This window comes from Octopus bimaculoides, chromosome 20 (genome assembly GCF_046866305.1).
Source record: "Octopus bimaculoides isolate indiv1 chromosome 20, ASM4686630v1, whole genome shotgun sequence".
NCBI classification, from domain to species: Eukaryota; Metazoa; Mollusca; class Cephalopoda; order Octopoda; family Octopodidae; genus Octopus; species Octopus bimaculoides.
In genome coordinates, this window is record NC_142947.1 from 27,824,646 (window position 1) to 27,844,335 (window position 19,690).

A 19,690-nucleotide genomic window follows, 5' to 3' on the forward strand; every position below is an offset into this window, starting at 1 on the left:
CAAGATTTCACATAAGATCAATGAAGAACACAAACACGTACTGAAACAGTGACTAAACTTATGTTATTTTGTTGGGATTAATCCACATTTAAAGTGAGAAAAAACAAAACCGACATATACTACAAATATGTAAAATATATTTGTGTACTTTTTTTCTCTGTTTATTCTTAATCTTCGTGTTTGTGCAAGATTGAAAAAAAAGTTTCGGAAAGCTAACATTTTAAAATTCTTGGGGAAGGGACAGAGTGCCTGCGCCGAGTCTGCCCTTTATAGTTTCTATATTTAACCGTGTGTGTATATTCCTATTTTTGCTTCTGTTCTCTTCTACTTCTTTACTATAAACGTTTACTTTAGAATTTACTTCTATTGAGAAAAAAAAATCGTGTGCATGTTATTTTTAACGTAAGTTTTCTTTTGACGGCTTCTGTTCACTGCCTATTACTTCATTAGAAATCTACGGATGCACATACGTACATCATCATCATCATCATCGTTTAACGTCCGCTTTCCATGCTAGCATGGGTTGGACGATTTGATTGAGGACTGGTGAAACCGGATGGCAACACCAGGCTCCAATCTAATTTGGCAGAGTTTCTACAGCTGGATGCCCTTCCTAATGCCAACCACTCAGAGAGAAAAAATACGGACAACTTGCTCTGAAACACCATTGAGTGGGGAACACTTCTCAAAAATAACCTGCAGTCGTTTCCTTCAAAATTCCTACATGCTCGAAATGTACATACATCAAGGTATATTTGTAGAGAATTTCACGAAAAAATATTCATTTTCCTGGAAGTTAAGAGGAATTTAAGTGGAATTTCCAAAAGTTGTCCCCCACCCCCTTCCAAAACACTTTCACCAAAAATTTTTGAATATTCGGAATCTACGTAATAAATAATATATGCATAGAAAATTTCATTAAAAAAATATTCATTTATCTGAAAGTTGCTAAAACAGTATATTAAACAGAACAACAAATTGCCAGCAATTGCTTCATCACAAATTGCCGTCCTACCTCCTGCTAAAAGGGATTACCCTGCTATGTATAATCAGGGCAGCACAAAAAGTTGTTTTGCACAAGCATTTCTATAGCCAATTAGACGGATGAAATTTACGCATGCTTAATAATGTTGCGCAAAACAGCCTTCAGACTTTCCCTATTAATTTCATTGTCTTTTGAATTATGAACATATTTACATCATAAAGGTTTTTTCGTTGCAACGCTTTCTTTTTTAGTTGATTTGCACCTAGCAAGACTTATCATAGATGGCGTAATAAGTCACACGCGGACAAGGTCGGGTTATACTGCTAGTCTAATATAATAAAGCTGAAGTTGTGTGTCTGTGTGAAGCCTTTTTAAAAGTTTATAGAAATCCACATTTTCTACTTTTTCATAAAATTTTTTACATCAATGGAATTTTCTCGATGTGAACTTTCCAGTGCAGTAATTAGATTTTTAAAATTCCGTTTACTTTGTGTGATTTAAGGGAGATTTGGCTGTTGTTTCTAGCAACTTTTATATTTCTTCCCTTCTACCTGTACCGGCGTTCTTACACATCAATCACGCGCTCAACATATAATATACAGAATAAGAGTAAAAGAGGGAGAGAGAGAGAGAGAGAGAAAGTGATGCATACAAAGTCAAAGATTAACTTGCTTTAAGACTATTCTTTCCTTCTACCTTTTCACTCTTACTTCGTTCTTCCTCTCTCCCATTTAATAGCTTTCTTCTATCCCTCTACAGCTAACATCTTTTTCATAACATAGAAATGTAAAAACACACACAACCACACATACGTGATCTGTGACAACAACATACACATAAACACATCAACATTATAACTGTCTTCCGTTCTCCCTTCCTCTCTATTCCTTTCTCCCCCTTTCTCTACCTCTTCCTCTCTCGCTCTCTCAAACGCATACATGTGCAACTACACAATCATTCACTAAAATATAACTCATGTTCGTCAATGTTTTGTATTTAAAACTTTTATATTTCTTCCCTTCTACCTGGAACGGCGTTCTTACACACGCGCTCAACATAAAATATAGAGAGTAAGAGTATCTAGATATAAGATTTAGTTTCAGTGTTTCTTATATAAGATTTAATTTCAGTGTTTCTTATATAAACACGAGCACGCATTGCTATTTTGTAACTGTCTTCTGTTCTGTCTTTCTCTCTCTTCATTGCTCCCATTCTCTATTCCTTTTTCCCTCTCTCTCTCCCTCTTCTCTCTCACAAAACATTCACTACAATATAACTCATGTTCGTCAATTGTTGGTAAATATACCACGATTTTCACTAGGGTGTTAGTGTTAGGGTTTATGTATCACTTTCTCTCTCTCTCTCTTTCCCTCTTTTACTCTTATTCTCTATATTATATGTTGAGCGCGTAACTACTGCACTGGAAAGTTCACTTCGAAAAAATTCCATTGATGTAAAAATTTTAAAATTCCGTTTACTTTGGGTGATTTAAGGGATAGTTGGCTGTTGTTTCTAGCAACTTTTATATTTCTTCCCTTCTACCTGTACACACAATCATTAACTACGATATAACTCATGTTTGTCAATGTTTGGTAAATATATCACGATTTTCACTAGGGTGTTAGGGTTAGGGTTTTAGGGTCAGAGTTACGGTTTTAGGGTTACGGTTAGGGTTACAGTTAGTGTTTTAGGGTTAGTGTTAGGATCAGTGTTAGGGTTAGGATTAGGGTTAGGTTTAGGGTTTTAGGATTAGGGTTGGGTAATTGTGTAGGTGTTAATCTGAAAAATTACAGAAATGTAAAAACTACCGACCCTGCCATCTATCATAACTTTTGTTGTTCTGTTTAATATATACATAGATTATGCCTCCAAAGAAGAGAGTTTGCTGGGGAAAGAAAGCAACCAGTTTAAAATGACAGCAACAGACTGCAGCAATTCACCACATTCCAGAAGCTACTTTGAACATAATGCAAAATGGTGCATCAACATCTTCTGCCCAATCTGATAGAATTCTGGCAAAACTGTGTAGAAACAGATCGCCAGATGCTTCATCAGAAATTGCCGTCCTAGCTCCTGCGAAAAGGGATTACCCTGCTATGTATAATCAGGGCAGCGCAAAAAGTTGTTTTGTACAAGCATTTGTATAGCCAATTAGATGTATGAAATTTATGTACGCTTAATAATGTTACGCAAAACAGCCTTCAGACTTTTCCTTTTCATTTCATCGTCTTTTGAATTATGAACATATTTACATCATAAGGGTTTTTTCGTTTTAAGGTTTTCTTTTTTAGTTGATTTTCACCTAGTAAGACTTATTGTAGATGGCGTAATAAGTCACACCCGGACAACGTCAGGTTATACTGCTAGTTAGTTTATAAATTCATGTTCCAAGAAATTTCCTGCAATTTCGATTTCTAATGTTTATCAAATATCTGAACTCAACTTTGTCACATATTTAAATATTCATTGCAGAGTAGATTTAATAAATGATATTTGTTGCAGGCAGAATTTTCCATTTTCATTTGCAACAGTCTCTCACTATCTCTCACCTCTATTTTCAATAACGATAATTTAATATATATCCATTTCAATGTTTTCAAAACCCACAGTTTATTCTATACATGTAATGTGAAAAATTATTTATTGAATGAATGAATGAATGCTATTAGACAAAATAGCTGTATAACTTTAAGGCTTCCATGAGTACACCAGTATAAGGTTTTTTAAAAAATTAAGTGAATTTGCTGGTATGGCTGTTTGGAACACTATAAGCCTTACAATAATAACTACATGATCGCTGCTATTTCTAGCATGCTGAACTTGCTATGGTGACTTTGAAGTTTCTTTAAATTACAGATATATTACAACTACGATAAATTACTGAAAGAAATATTTACTAAGCAAGTGAGATTTTTTTATAAATTGAAGTTTTCAGGAGAATTTACTTTCTGAACTTTCTTTTATTATTGAATATTTCAAGTTCACAAAATTCAATATTTACTTCAAGATAGATTGACACTTCAACTGAAAGAATGCCTTCCTGGGCATTCTTTTGCTTGAACCCGCAGCCTTCATTAATTTCCGTACAAATCTCTCATTTAATTTTTCCACGCCATGTTCAACACTACGTATTTATTGTCAGTCACACACGCACACGTGTTTTCTATATACATTTCTATACATTTATGTATGTATGCTTGTGTGTCTGTGAGAGAGTGAAGGGGTGTGTCGTCATGTATATGAACTAAAAAACATATATATATACACATATATATATACATACATACATATACACATACATTCATGCATACATATATACATATATATATACATATATATACATACATATATATGCATACATATATACACATACATATATATGCATACATATATACACATACATACATATATATACATACATATATATGCATACATATATACACATACATACATATATACATATATATATATATATATATATATATATATATAAAAGTTAGGATTGTTTAAACATTCATGTGATAGGCTAGAAGTGTTTAAGCAACTAAGGGATAATTAAATCCGAAGGTGCTCCTGGAGATTACCTGTGTGGGTACCCTCTTTGTTTGAAGGTATCCAGAGGCAGGTAATTTATTGTGTAAACCGTAGTTTATAAGTATAATCATGTAGAGAATGGAGAAACAAACACAGGAAGAAGCAGGTCGATTGCGCTAGTTACCCATTAATTTAATCAATTAGGTAGAGATTATGTAATATTACATTTACGATCATTTCAATTTGCCAATTTAATTGGCAAATCTCTTCAGAATGCGGAGAAGTCTGTTTAAATGCATGGTGTGAGAGATGAAGGTATAGAAAGGAGGAGGATATACTAATGTAAAAGAATGCATTTAGTGGTGTGAGAATAGAGGTAAGGTATAGTAAGTTTTACATTTTAGTTGGAATCAGGGTTAATAATATTTCTGCGAAGGAGAGGTAGGATGGGTGCTGTTTAAGTCCGTAATTCCAATCCTAATCAAGCCCATTACGCACATGGCTGTTGTTAAATCAAGCGGATGTTATGGTTCTTTGGCACCGGCGGTGTAAGTAAAGGGGAGTAACTCTAAGTTTAGGTGAAGAGGGACCTAACTCTGTCCTAGTAAATATTTAATGAAAATTTTGTAGTGTGTAGACAAACTAGTTATTTTTGTATTTTTTGTTTAGAAGATGTGTTGTAGCCGTTAGGATTTCGAGGTGTTCAGTTAGGCAAAGATCGCAACGTCTGTTAATTGAGTTTGCTCTTCTGAGTATATGCCATTTTCGTTTGTATGCTGTATTATCGTCCTTTAATTCCCAGATATAGCTACTAAGTCCGGTTGAATTTGCCTTCTTTCTATTTCTAAAGCTACGTTGATGTTCATTGTATCATCATCATCATTTAACATCCACTTTCCATGCTAGCATGGGTTGGACGATTTGAGTGAGGACTGGTGAAACCAGATGGCTACACCAGGCTCCAGTCTGATTTGGCAGATTTTCTACAGCTGGATGCCCTTCCTAACGCCAACCACTCAGAGAGTGTAGTGGGTGCTTTTACATGTCACCCACACGAAGGCCAGTCAGGCGGTACTGGCAACGATCTTGCTCGAAAATCGTACGACGGCCAGTCACCGGCACGAAGGCCAGTCAGGCGGTACTGGTAACGGCCATGCTCAAAATGGTGTATTTTATGTGCCACCCGCACAAGAGCCAATCCAGGGGCACTGGCAACGATCTCTATCTATGAAGGCCAGTCAAGTGGTACTGGCAACGGCCACGCTCAAAATGGTATATTTTATGTGCCACCCGCACAAGAGCCAGTCCAGGGGCACTGGCAACGATCTCACTCAAAGGTCCTTACACATGCTGCGGGCACAAGTGCCAGAAAGGCGGCGCTGGGCATAGGTGACATCACGATTTTGATTTCGCTTGCCCCAATAAGTCTTCGCAAGCTGAGTTTCGTGTCCAATGAGGGAGACGATGTTGGCATGGTTGCCAGTCGTCAAATTTCACTCGATTTAGATTTCACTTGCCTCAACAGGTCTTCGCAAGTGCAAGTTTAGTGTCCAATTTACCTCGATTTCGATTTCACTTGCCTCAACAGGTCTTCGCAAGTGGAGTTTAGTGTCCAATTTAACTCGATTTCGATTTCACTTGCCTCAACAGGTCTTCGCAAGTGGAATTTAGGGTTCAATTTAACTCTATTTCGATTTCACTTGCCTCAACAGGTCTTCGCAAGTGGAGTTTAGTGTCCAACTTAACTCGATTTCGATTTCACTTCCCTCAACAGGTCTTCGCAAGTGGAGTTTAGTGTCCAATGAAGGAAGGTACGCATAAGTGGACTAGCTGAGGCCATAGATTTAGGTCTCACTTGGTTTGCCGGGTATTCTCACGTACTGCATATTTCCAAAGGTCTCGGTCAGAAGTCATCGCATCGGTGAGGCCCAATGTTCGAAGGTCGTGCCTCACCGCCTCATCCCAGGTCTTCCTGTGCCTACCTCTTCCACAGGTTCCCTCAACTGCTAAGGTGTGGCACTTTTTCACGCAGCTATCCTCATCCATTCTCGCTACATGACCATACCAGCACAATCGTCTCTCTTGCACACCACAACTGATGCTTCGTAAGTTCAACTTTTCTCTCAAGGTTCTGATACTCTATCTAGTATGCACACTGACATTACACATCCATCGGAGCATACTGGCTTCATTCCTTGCGAGCCTACGCATGTCCTCAACATTACGTCTAATTTGTCGAACCAAATCTGACTTGGGTAGGATCAACAAATCCATATTAGATAGAATCATCCCTGTTATAAGAGAAACAACACTGAGATTATCCAAGCAGTTAGAATGATCCTGATAAATTATGGAAAACAGCACTGGTCTAAATCAGATTCTTTTAACTTCTTCGATATTACTATGGGATCCTTGGACTCAGCACAAATAACTGATATCAGATTATTTCTATTGGACAAGATTTTCTATCTCACTCTGGAGGGATTTATAGGGATGTTGCATTGTTCATTGTCTCTAATCATTTGAATCCTCAGATTGAGAGATTGAAGAAAGAGCTAAGGGAGTTTTTGAAGGACTTTTATAATCTGAACATTGTATACGAGAATAATCCTAAAGTAACAAATTTTTTGGATATCACTTTTTTGGATATTACCCTTTTTGAAAACCTAATCAAACTATCCAATATATCAAATGTATCCTCCAATCATCCTAAAGCAACCATCAATAGCATTGTAACTGCAATATCTGTTAGAGTCTCAAACCTATCAGCTAATGAAAACATTTTTAATCAATATGTCCCTATCTATAATAATGCTTTAAAATTAAGCAGGTTTACTAATAATATTAAATATATACTCAATACAAAATTGAAAACAACATGGATGAGAAGAAACAGATCTCGGATAGCAGAAAATCTCTATTCGATTCCCTCGAAGATCACATTAAGTCGATAAGGACCAATATTTGTGATGATAAAATTAAGTTTAACAATGATAGGAATAAAGGAGATAAAGTGGAAAATCATCATCATCATCATCATCGTTTAACGTCCGCTTTCCATGCTAGCATGGGTTGGACGATTTGAGTGAGGACTGGTGAAACCAGATGGCTACACCAGGCTCCAATCTGATTTGGCAGAGTTTCTACAGCTGGATGCCCTTCCTAACACCAACCACTCAGAGAGTGTAGTGGGTGCTTTTATGTGTCACTCACACGAAGGCCAGTCAGGCGGTACTGGCAATGGCCATGCTCAAAATGGTGTATTTTATGTGCCACCCACACAAGAGCCAGTCCAGGGGCACTAGCAATGATCTCGCTCGAAAATCTTTATACATGTCATGGGCACAAGTGCCAGAAAGGCGACGCTGGGCACAGGTGCCATCACCGATTTCGCTTTCGCTTGCCCCAATAAGTCTTCGCAAGCTGAGTTTCGTGTCCAATGAAGGAGACGACGTTGGCATGGGTGCCAGTCGTCGAATTTAGTTCAATTTCAATTTCACTTGCCTCAAAAAGTCTTTAAATTATTGAAAGGAAACTTCCCCAAAAATCATAAATATTACTCAATATGCAATAAATCATCAATAAAGCTAGCTTATTCAGTCACTCCCAATCTTGGGTCTACTATCGCTTCAACAAACAGGAATAAAATAAGATAAGGTAATGATAGAAATGATAATAATAATTTTGGTAAGAACATTAAAACTGATAATGGGAAATTCATTAATGGCACTGATGATAGTCGAAATGGAAATAGCACACCTTGTGAAATTGAATCTGAAAGAATTATAAGACTGACTAACAATGCAAATGATAATACAAATAATAATAATAATAATAATAATAATGATAATAATAATAATAATAATAATGATAATAATAATAATAATGATAATAATAATAAAGGATTTTTAATTGCTGCACAAGACCAAAGCCTCCCCACCAGAAATTACCAAAAACACATAATGAAAAGAAATATAACAAGTAACTGTAGAATATGTGGAGATCGACAAGAAACAATAAATCATATTATCTCTGGCTGCCCAGTCCTGGCTAAGAAGGAATATATTCACAGACACGATAGAGCTGGGACCTATATACACTGGAAGCTATGCCAACATTATGGAATAGCAACAGAAAAAAGATGGTATAAACACACGCCAGAAAAGGTCACAGAAAACGAGAAAGCAACCATACTCTGGGATATGCCAATACACACAGATAGAGAAATTAAGGCAAATAGACCAGATATAGTTGTCAAAGATCATGAAGAAAAAAAATGCTTTCTAATTGATGTATCAATACCAGCAGATGACAACGTTTCTCTAAAAGAAATGGAAAAACTTTCAAAATACAAAGACCTGGAAATAGAGATAACTCGAATGTGGAATCTAAAAACAGAAACAATTCCTATCATAGTAGGTGCCTTAGGTATAATAAAAAAATATTCAGACAAATACATAACAAAAACACCAGGACTTACAAATATATATAACATACAGAAAATTGCACTACTGGGTACTGCACACATTCTACGCAAAACACTTTCAATACAGTAAACATAAGAGCACCACAGCACATACCCAAGGCGCACAGAGCTGCGCTCGGTAGTGAAGTGAAAGCAACTTCTTCAAAACGATCACACCTGCTTTTGCCATTCCTTTAAAAAGCTAAAAATAAACTTATTGAAAAGAACTAACCAGCTATGAACCCAATTTTCTTCTTTTCTCTTTCCCATCGACACACACACGCACACACACACAGACACACACACCAACACACACTCTCTCTCTCACTTTTCCTCACCCTCTCTTACTGTCCTATATATCTCTCTCTCCACCCCTACACACTCAATAAAACTATATAAAGAGACCCTCCGCAAAGTTTTCTCAAAACAATTTGAAAATCCTACAGGACTAGGTGAAAAGTGCTTTATTTAATATGTGACATTAATAAAAATCTGTAAATGTACAAACATCCAGATTTCTGAGTACCTTAATTTTTTTCTATATAATTTCTGTACATCACCTCCAAACCTTCAAATATATATATATATATATATATATATACACACACACACAAACACATATATATACACATATATATACACACATATACACACATATATATACATATATATATATACATATCTATATATACATATCTATATATATACATATATTTATATACGTATATATATATAAACATATATATACACACACACATATATATGCACATATATATATACACACACACTCACATATATACACACACATATATATACACATGTATATACATACATACACACATATATATATATATACACATATATATATACATATACGTATATATATATATATATATACATGCGTTTATATGTATATATATATATATATATATATATAGTAATAATATTAGGGAATAAAAACTTATTCCAACCTTACAGGCAAAAATTGGTATAATATTACATTGGGTTTCGTAATATATAATATATATGTATATAACTAATTTAGAGACAAACCACCACTCTACAACTCAGTCAACTAAGAACCCGTCGAAAACCATGCTGTGTGGCATGTACCATATCAATATTTATCTAAGATTTTAATCTAAAATTTTAATAATTTTAATAATATATAATCTATCATATAAAGAAACATTCATCATAAAAATATGAATTTAAAAATCAAAATTATAAATAGGACAGTGGAAATTAATACAATAATATAAAGTATGAAAGTATAAATGTATAAAAGTCAGTGCTAGTACATAGACTACGCGCGTTTCATGGCTGAAATAGTACTATATAAAATCATAAGCAAATTCTATCCAAATTCATTAGAACGGGGAAATGATTTTACTCCCAAAATCAGTCACTCTTCAGGTCAAATTCCTAAAAAAAAATACCTAAAATCATTCAAGGAATAAACATAAACATGAGAAATAAAAATATATATAAAGAGACAAAACCTGTAAACTAATCCCTACATTAATGATATTACTATAATTATTAAGAGATACAATCTAAAAATATTGAAAAAGAGTATTATAGTGAACAAGGTTAAAACATTATGGAAGAAGTAAACAATAGTAAAAAAATGTGTTAGTGTATAAAGTTAATAAAAGACGTGTGTCAATATTGTTTAGAAAATTAAAATTAGAAAACATGACTTATCTGCTGGCGAGTAACTGTAGATTAAACCAAAATGAGTGTACTATAGAATTTATACTAAAAAGTCACGTGGTTAAATATGGCGTCTATTACTCAGAGATAAATGCGTATTATAATTACTAAAATAATAATGAAAATATCGAAAAAGAAAAACTACCTAAAATAAAATGTTTGGGGATTAAAAATACTAAAATACTTAAAACTCTCAGACTTATGCAGAATAATAACTATACCACATACATATATACGTATTTCAGCCATGAAACGCGCGTAGTCTATGTACTAGCACTGACTTTTATACATTTATACTTTCACACTTTATGTATACGTATGTATGTGTGTATATATATATATATATATATATATATATGTACTAGCACTGACTTTTATACATTTATACTTTCATACTTTATATATACGTATGTATATATACATATATATATATGTATATATACGTATGTATATATACATATATATATATGTATATATACGTATGTATATATACATATATATATATATATTATATATGACGACTGCTCCATCTTGACAGATGATAGCCATCCCATCAACAATCCACACATATCATCACGCAGTACAATCACTCCGTTGGTGAGCCCTCAAGTGACTTTGAAGTCCGGCTGCTGAGCGACAAGGTCTACAGCACACATGACAAATGTTCAGGCCTCTCGATCCTTGCTCGCTGGTATCTGATTCTAAGGAAACGCCTCTGTGAACCAGCATATGTCTCTTAAGTCCGGGTATTGTTTTACAAACCTTGTGACATATGCCACAGGTCGCAGAAGGCAGTTGGTATTTAGGGTGTCTGAAATTTCTACCCTCATGTGTTTTCATGTGATTCACATATCCTGCTTTTGACAGAAGAACGCGATCACACACAATACACATCCTATACTCTCCATTGTTTACAATTTTTCCCTTTCGACAGGCCCGCTTAAGTTCAAGTTGCTGAAACATCTTTTCCTCCCAGACATCACAGCTCTCCACTTGCTTCGATCCAGAACATCTCCTTCCCAATCACTTTCATACATATCTAGTTTTTTTAGGTTTTGTTTAATGCAATCTTTATAACTCGTTCTCGGTTTCTGCCGTGGTCGCTCACCATAAAATAAGCGCTTCGGCAAACGATCATCCTTCATTCTAATTACATGCCCAGTCCATCTCATTTGGGCCAGGATAATATGTTTTTCAATTGAGCTACAGTGCGCCCTGCGCAAAACCTCTGTATCTGCTACGAAACTCTTCCATTTTACTCCTAGGATGCGTCTTAGACACTTTTGATGAAACCTTTCTAGCATCTTTACATGACGCTTGTAAGTGGTCCATGTTTCGCCTGAATAAAGAAGTGCAGTCAATACACACGCTTTGTAGATGCTGATTTTTGTCTGCAGGGAGATATCTCTATCAGCCCATACTCGCTTTTCAAGCTTTCCAAATGCAGCACTTCCCTTCGCTATTCGATAGTATATTTCTGCATCAAGACCACCATCCCTTGACAGTGTGGTTCCAAGGTAAACAAAGGTGTCAATGACTTCTAATCTTGTTCCGTTCACAAAGATGTTTAGTTCAGTATATATTTGTCCAGGTGTGGGGGTAAACATTACCTTGGTTTTTCTCAGACTTACTGTGAGTTCAAAATATGTACATGCAGTGGAAAATCTATCCATTAAATGTTGCATATCTTCCTCTGTGTGTGCCAGCAAGTCAGCATCGTCAGCATAGAGCAATTCTCTGACAAGTACTCTGAAAACCTTTGCCTTACAGTTAAACCTGGTCAGATTAAATATGCTACCAGATGTCCGGAATCTGATTCCGATTCCCCTGTTACAATCCTCAAATGCATACCAAAGCAATGTGGCAAAATATATAGAGAAAAGTGTAGGGGCAGGAATATCTCCCTGTTTTACACCGTTGTCCACTGAAAATTCATCAGATAGATTACCATTAAAAACTACCTGAGCTTTCATGTTGCTGTGCAATTTCTCGAAGAGGCTCACAAAATGTGTCAGGCAACCAAGTTTGCACAAAACAATCCACAGTGCATCCCTGTTTACCGTGTCAAATGCCTTAGATCTATAAAAACCTAGTATAGTGGCATTTGTTCCTCTAAACATTTCTCCTGAACCTGCCTTGCAGAAAATATCATATCCATTGTTCCCCGCTCGGGTCTGAAACCACACTGTTCCTCAGGAATCACATGTGGACACACATTCTCCACGAGACGTTCTAACATGATCCTCGAAAGTATCTTCCCAGTATGTGCCAGGAGAGTTATTCCTCTGGAATTACCACACACTGATTTGGGTCCCTTACCTTTGTATATAGGGATTAGAATGCCATTTATCCATTCCTGTGGCACAGAGGACTCAGTCCAAACTTGACACAACAGGCTATGAATTTCGGAGGAGATGTGATCCCCACCTGCTTTCAGAATTTCAGCTGGAATACCATCCAGCCCAGGAGCTTTGTTGGATCTCAGTTTCCGTATTGCCAGTTTTACTTCTTCAATGGAAGGCACATCGTCCATGTGTTGCATTATCACTCTTTGGGGGATATTATTTATGACATCCATGTTCACTACAGATGGATTATGGAAAAGTTCCGCAAAATGCTCCCTCCATCTGCTCATTATTCCAGGAAGATCCTTAATAACTTCATTTCCGTCTTTTGATTTCAAGGGAACATACGTTGAGGAATGCGGTCCAAAAGCTTGTCGCAATAAGCCATACAAGTTTTTAATGTCTTTCCTTTCATAAGATGCCTGTATTTCCTCAGACAAATTACTCCACCAGGTATCTTTGAGCCTCCTTAATTCCTTTTGCAGTTCTGCTTTGTGCGCTCTGTATACCTTTTCTAGTTTTTCTTCGCCCTTAATGTTTGGGTTAAGAAGTTTTTCATAAGTAGACCTCTTTGTTGCCAGTAGCTCATTTACCATTGCATCATTGGAGTCAAACCAATCTCTATGTTATCTCCTCTTAAAACCCAGCACATCCACTTCAGCCTTATATAATCCTTCTCGAAAAGATTGCCATGAACCTTCAAAATAAATATTACTGCATCTGTCCCGAAATAGCTGTGAGACCTGTGACTGTTTAAGTTGTCCTACATCAATTTTTTGGGGGACTCGCACACCTGCACTGCGCTTTTTTGTACGAACCCTGAATTTGAACTTAGCCCTAACCATTTTGTGATCAGTATCACAATCAGCTCCTCGCAATAGTCTGAAACTACACAAATCCTGTAGGTCAGATTTCCGAGTTAATACAAGGTCAATCATGTGACCTTGCTTTGATCTTGGATGAATCCAGGTGACTTTATGTTTCAGCTTATGGTGAAAAAATGTGTTCTCAACAGCCAACCCTAGTTCAGAGCACATTTGTAGCAGGTGTAAACCATTTTTGTTCACCTTACCTATTCCATACCGCCCAAGTACATTCCAAGCACTATTGTCCCTGCCAACACGTGCATTGAAGTCGCCGAGCACAACCAACTTCTCATTCAGAGGGACTGAGAGGATACTACTTCTAAGTTCCTCATAGAATGCATGGATATTTTCTTCATTTGCTGAGAGTGTGGGAGCATAGATGGAGAAAACAGTCACAAAGCTTCCACAAGAGAGAGGGATCCGGAGTTTCATCATGCGGTCATTTATACTTTGTGGTTGTTCTAGGTCTTTCAGTAAATTACTTCTAATTGCAAACCCAACACCACCCTCTCTTTTCTCTCCCTTTGGCCTCCCAACCCAGAACACTGTGAAGCCGGTTGCTCTTTCAACAAGATGATCTTCACCTGAACATCTTGTTTCAGATAGAGCTGCAATATCAACATTAAGACGTTTCAGCTCCTTAGTTACTAGAGCTGTTCTTCTTTCAGGCCTATCCGCTCGATCCAAGAGAGTTCTCACATTCCAGCATGCCAAGTTAAGTAAAACCTTTTTCCTCGCATACTTTTTATTATTGCTTATATTTCTTCGTTCGTTCCTGCTATATTGAACCATCATTAGCCGCAGTAAACTAACCAGCAGAGTGCGGACAGACAATTTTTAATGCACCTTTTCTAGCACCTTCCCAGTATATCCAGGTGAGCAGTGTTCTCCTTAAAAGGGCTGCTCAGACACAGGATTCTCCACCGAAAACAGCCCCTGTTAGCGATGTTAAGATAAGAACCCTGCTGCTTTATGTGCAGATTTGTAACTGTATGCTTCCAACCGGTCAAGTCTGCATACGTCGCTACTCCTCCATCGCCACAGGACTTTTCTCTCCTTTCTTCTTTCTTCCTCTCCTCTCCTGCCATTCTCACTCCCCTCTCCTTCCTCCCTCCATCCATCCTTCCCCCTCCTCTCTCTCTCTTTCTTTTCCCTAATTTTTTCTCGGGTCATACTAAGATGACTGTGATTTGACAGTGTTTTGTCTTGTTGGGGACATCTGTACTTCATTGGATTTTAGTGACAAACGCTTGTACAACACCTTTGCCACTCTCTAGGTCAAAATAGTATAATCCAGTGACAAGCGAGAGCAAGATGACTAGTACTAAGTTGACTGCAGGTTTTATATCAGAGTATCCTCTCCTAGGCTTTTCCTCAAAAGGAGACTGCAAGCCAGCAGTGGTAGATCAATTTGAATTCGGAGTTTTATTCTCCTATACTGGTTGTCCTAACCACGACCTCATAAAAAAAAAAATAAAAAAAAAAAAGAGCCCAGTCTGCTCCCACAGAAGTCATGGACCTGGTTTTATGTTGGAGTGTCCTTCTCCTAGAAGAGTTGCCTTCACTTGGCTAATGGGCCTCATCTACCCCACATATTAAAAAAAAACAACAGAATATAATAAGTACATAGAAAATACATAGAAAAGTCAATATAAAAGATGTAGATATGAAAGGAGAAAAGTAAATGCAATGGAGATACATATAAAATATAAAATATATATAAAAACGATGTGTAAAAAACACATAAATACGATGTGTAAAAACACAAAGATACATAAAAAGTAAATATAAAAATATATATATATATATATATATATATATATAAAAAGAAATGCATATAAAAATATACACACACACAGCACAACAACACGCACACACAGAATTTAAACACACACAGAAACAAACATTGTTGGGTGGACGTTACTACACAGTAGTTCTTACGTCCTTTCGACGAGTCTTATTTTTCATCCCGCAGGATGCCAACAATCACCCTCCTCACCAAGCGAGCTTGGTGGGGTTGCCAGTTTAGTCGCCGACGACCCGACCATGAGACAGGTTGTACTGGATTACATGTTACCAGTAGCGCTCAGGAATACTTATAAGAGCGACCTGACATATATATATATATATATATATTATAATTTTTTTCCAGAGGATGTAGCAACCGTTACCAATATAGCATAAGAACTTACCTTAGGAGATCATTAATTAGATTCCTTAAGGGTCGTTCTCACAGTTTATATTTATATCATAAGATTTTTAAACTTTTAAATTTTCATATTCAAAAGAGACAGAGACTTCAAATTCGATATATCGATTTATTCACCACTCTATGTTAACATTTCTGTGCCAAACTTATCCAGTGACTGGACCATTGGATTTAGACGTTTGGCACTTCTTCAAGAGTGGTTACCTTTCGAACAAAACACGAAAAAACACATACATAACTATTATTAGGTCTTTAGGACATCGTTAGCTTTCGTGTTTGTTATTATAGGGGAGATAACTCCTTAATTTTCTATTTTTATTGCTCTCCTGTGGATTTCCACTAGATTAATTATTTTGTTTATTTCTCTTTACTATACTATATTACCCGTATACATATGCATACATACACATGCACACACACATACATATATATATATATACACATATATATATATATATATATATATATATATATATATATATATACATACATATACACACATATATATACCCATACATATATACACATACATACAAATACAACACACATACATATATACATACACATGCACACACATATACACATACACATATATATATACACACATACATATACATACACAGATATATATACATATATATATATATATATATATACATATATACATACATACATATATATACACACACACTCTCTTTTATGCACTCATCCATATATGCATAATTGCACATACATGAGACATCATGCTGTACTTCATCACATCTTGAGATCATTTATACCAACGAAATGTACCTCTTATGATATGCGTACATTTCAGAGCATTATTCTTTACTTTATTAATCAATTTATCCTTAGAGAAGAGTATGTGGTACAGTTCCACCGTACAGAGCGAACAATACTTTCTTCCTCTCTCATATGGCATTGATCTAGCTATTATAGACCATTCTAATGAATACTGTTTATTACTTTCCTTAAGACCCCAGATGTATTTGCTAAGACTAGTGCTAGCCATTTTCTTCCTATCTCTAAAGCATGAGAAATGGTTAGAAATTCTACGGCATACCTGTCCTGAAGTGCACCCCAAGTATGCCATGGTATCTGTTTGAGTCTTTACTTTGCATTGATATATTATATTTTTGACTTTCGCATTAGGTCCTTCAAATTTTATTCTCCTAGGGTTTATCTCTTTTACTGTGATTATGCTCTTACTCCTATTATTAATAAATGAACCTCCATTATTATTATTATTATTATTACTACTACTATCATTATCACCATTATTATCATTATTATTATTATTATTATTATTACCATCATTGTTATCATTCTCACTATTATTATTATTATTATTATTATTATTATTATTATTATTATTATTATTATTACTGCCATTTATATTATTATTCAAATTCTCATTCATACCTGTTTCCCTAGACTCAAGTATTTTAATGTTATGTGCTGCTATTATCTGTGCTATGTTCCTAGTATTTGAAAATCCAAATCTGATTATATGTGTGTTGATAATCTTACCATAGTGTGAGCTCCTTGGGAAGTGTCTACCTATCACTTCTCTAAACTTAGCTATCAGATTACTCCTGATATTTCTCCCAAATGGGATTATGAGCCAGATTTTATTATCCTTATTATTATCCTCATGGTTATTAATATTGTTTTTAAAGAATTTTAAGTTACCTATGTTGTTTTTATGAGGGTACTTTGATTTATTTAGTTTATTTACTTTGTGTTTATTCCTATTATTATTATTATTATTATTATTATTATTATTATTATTATTATTATTGTTGTTGTTGTTGTCAGTTGTTTCAATTCCTTTGCTACCATTTTCAATATAGGAGACCCTTTCTTTATATCCTGCCTTATTTAGTGCTGCATTATAGAAATTAGCTTCATTATTAAGTACCCTATTGTTAGCAGATAGTTTGGAGAGTCTTAAAGATATATTTTTTACTAGATTTTCTATTATAGCCCTAGGATGGTTACTTGATTTACTTATATACTGTAGGTTAGTTAGGGGTTTGTGGTATGGTTTATATGTTTTATTCTTCATATCTAATGTTACATCTAGGAAATTTGCTACTGAGACATCATCTTCATAAACTATACCCATCCCCATTCTGCTGAAAAATCTGGCCAGCCTACCCTTAATTCTCTGTAGTTCCTGGTTCGAGCAATTCCTAACATATAACAGGCAGTCGTCTCTATACAAACCCCCCCCCCCAACCCTAGGGAATTGATCATTTAATTCATAGAGGATAAATGATCCCACCATATCAGCTATTTGAGTTGAGTCGGAACTTCCCATGGCAACATCAAATGCTCCAGGGGTATCTTTCCTTACCCATATCTTATCTTTAAAGCTAATAAACGATTTCCTTGCTGCTGTTATAACTTTAAATTCTTCTTTAGTGAGGCCTGCTTTTTTTATGGAAGAACCACATTGCCTTGTTTAGTACTATTGGGTTAATTGATCTATAAAAGTTAGCTATATCAAATTGGATAAATTTTGTTTCTTCTTTATGTTCAATTGATCTAAACCAATTAATTACTTTGTCTGTATTAGACCATAATTCTAACTTTAACTTAGTGGTTATTGTGGGTAGATAGTTATTTATAATGTTCTTGCTTAATATTCCTATGTCCGATCTCGTTGGGCATATGAGTCTTAGTATGCCCAACGAGATCGGACATAGGAATATTAAGCAAGAACATTATAAATAACTATCTACCCACAATAACCACTAAGTTAAAGTTAGAATTATGGTCTAATACAGACAAAGTAATTAATTGGTTTAGATCAATTGAACATAAAGAAGAAACAAAATTTATCCAATTTGATATAGCTAACTTTTATAGATCAATTAACCCAATAGTACTAAACAAGGCAATGTGGTTCTTCCATAAAAAAGCAGGCCTCACTAAAGAAGAATTTAAAGTTATAACAGCAGCAAGGAAATCGTTTATTAGCTTTAAAGATAAGATATGGGTAAGGAAAGATACCCCTGGAGCATTTGATGTTGCCATGGGAAGTTCCGACTCAGCTCAAATAGCTGATATGGTGGGATCATTTATCCTCTATGAATTAAATGATCAATTCCCTAGGGTTAGGGGGGGGTTTGTATAGAGACGACTGCCTGTTATATGTTAGGAATTGCTCGAACCAGGAACTACAGAGAATTAAGGGTAGGCTGGCCAGATTTTTCAGCAGAATGGGGATGGGTATAGTTTATGAAGATGATGTCTCAGTAGCAAATTTCCTAGATGTAACATTAGATATGAAGAATAAAACATATAGACCATACCACAAACCCCTAACTAACCTACAGTATATAAGTAAATCAAGTAACCATCCTAGGGCTATAATAGAAAATCTAGTAAAAAATATATCTTTAAGACTCTCCAAACTATCTGCTAACAATAGGGTATTTAATAATGAAGCTAATTTCTATAATGCAGCACTAAATAAGGCAGGATATAAAGAAAGGGTCTCCTATATTGAAAATGGTAGCAAAGGAATTGAAACAACTGACAACAACAACAACAATAATAATA

General features: G+C 35.4%; 1 protein-coding gene across 3 annotated transcripts in view; it reads right to left on the reverse strand.

Annotated features, from left to right (window-relative positions):
* LOC106882107 (acylglycerol kinase, mitochondrial) overlaps positions 1–19,690 on the reverse strand; it is a 207,970-nt gene that overhangs the window by 141,573 nt on the left and 46,707 nt on the right. The window contains exon 1 of one of the 3 annotated variants that reach the window (XM_089338269.1): positions 16,104–16,222. The exons of the other annotated variants lie outside the window; for them this stretch is intronic. The gene's annotated coding sequence lies outside the window, so the exon portion shown is untranslated. Of the gene's footprint in view, positions 1–16,103; positions 16,223–19,690 lie in introns of those variants that run through there. 3 annotated transcript variants of the gene reach the window in all.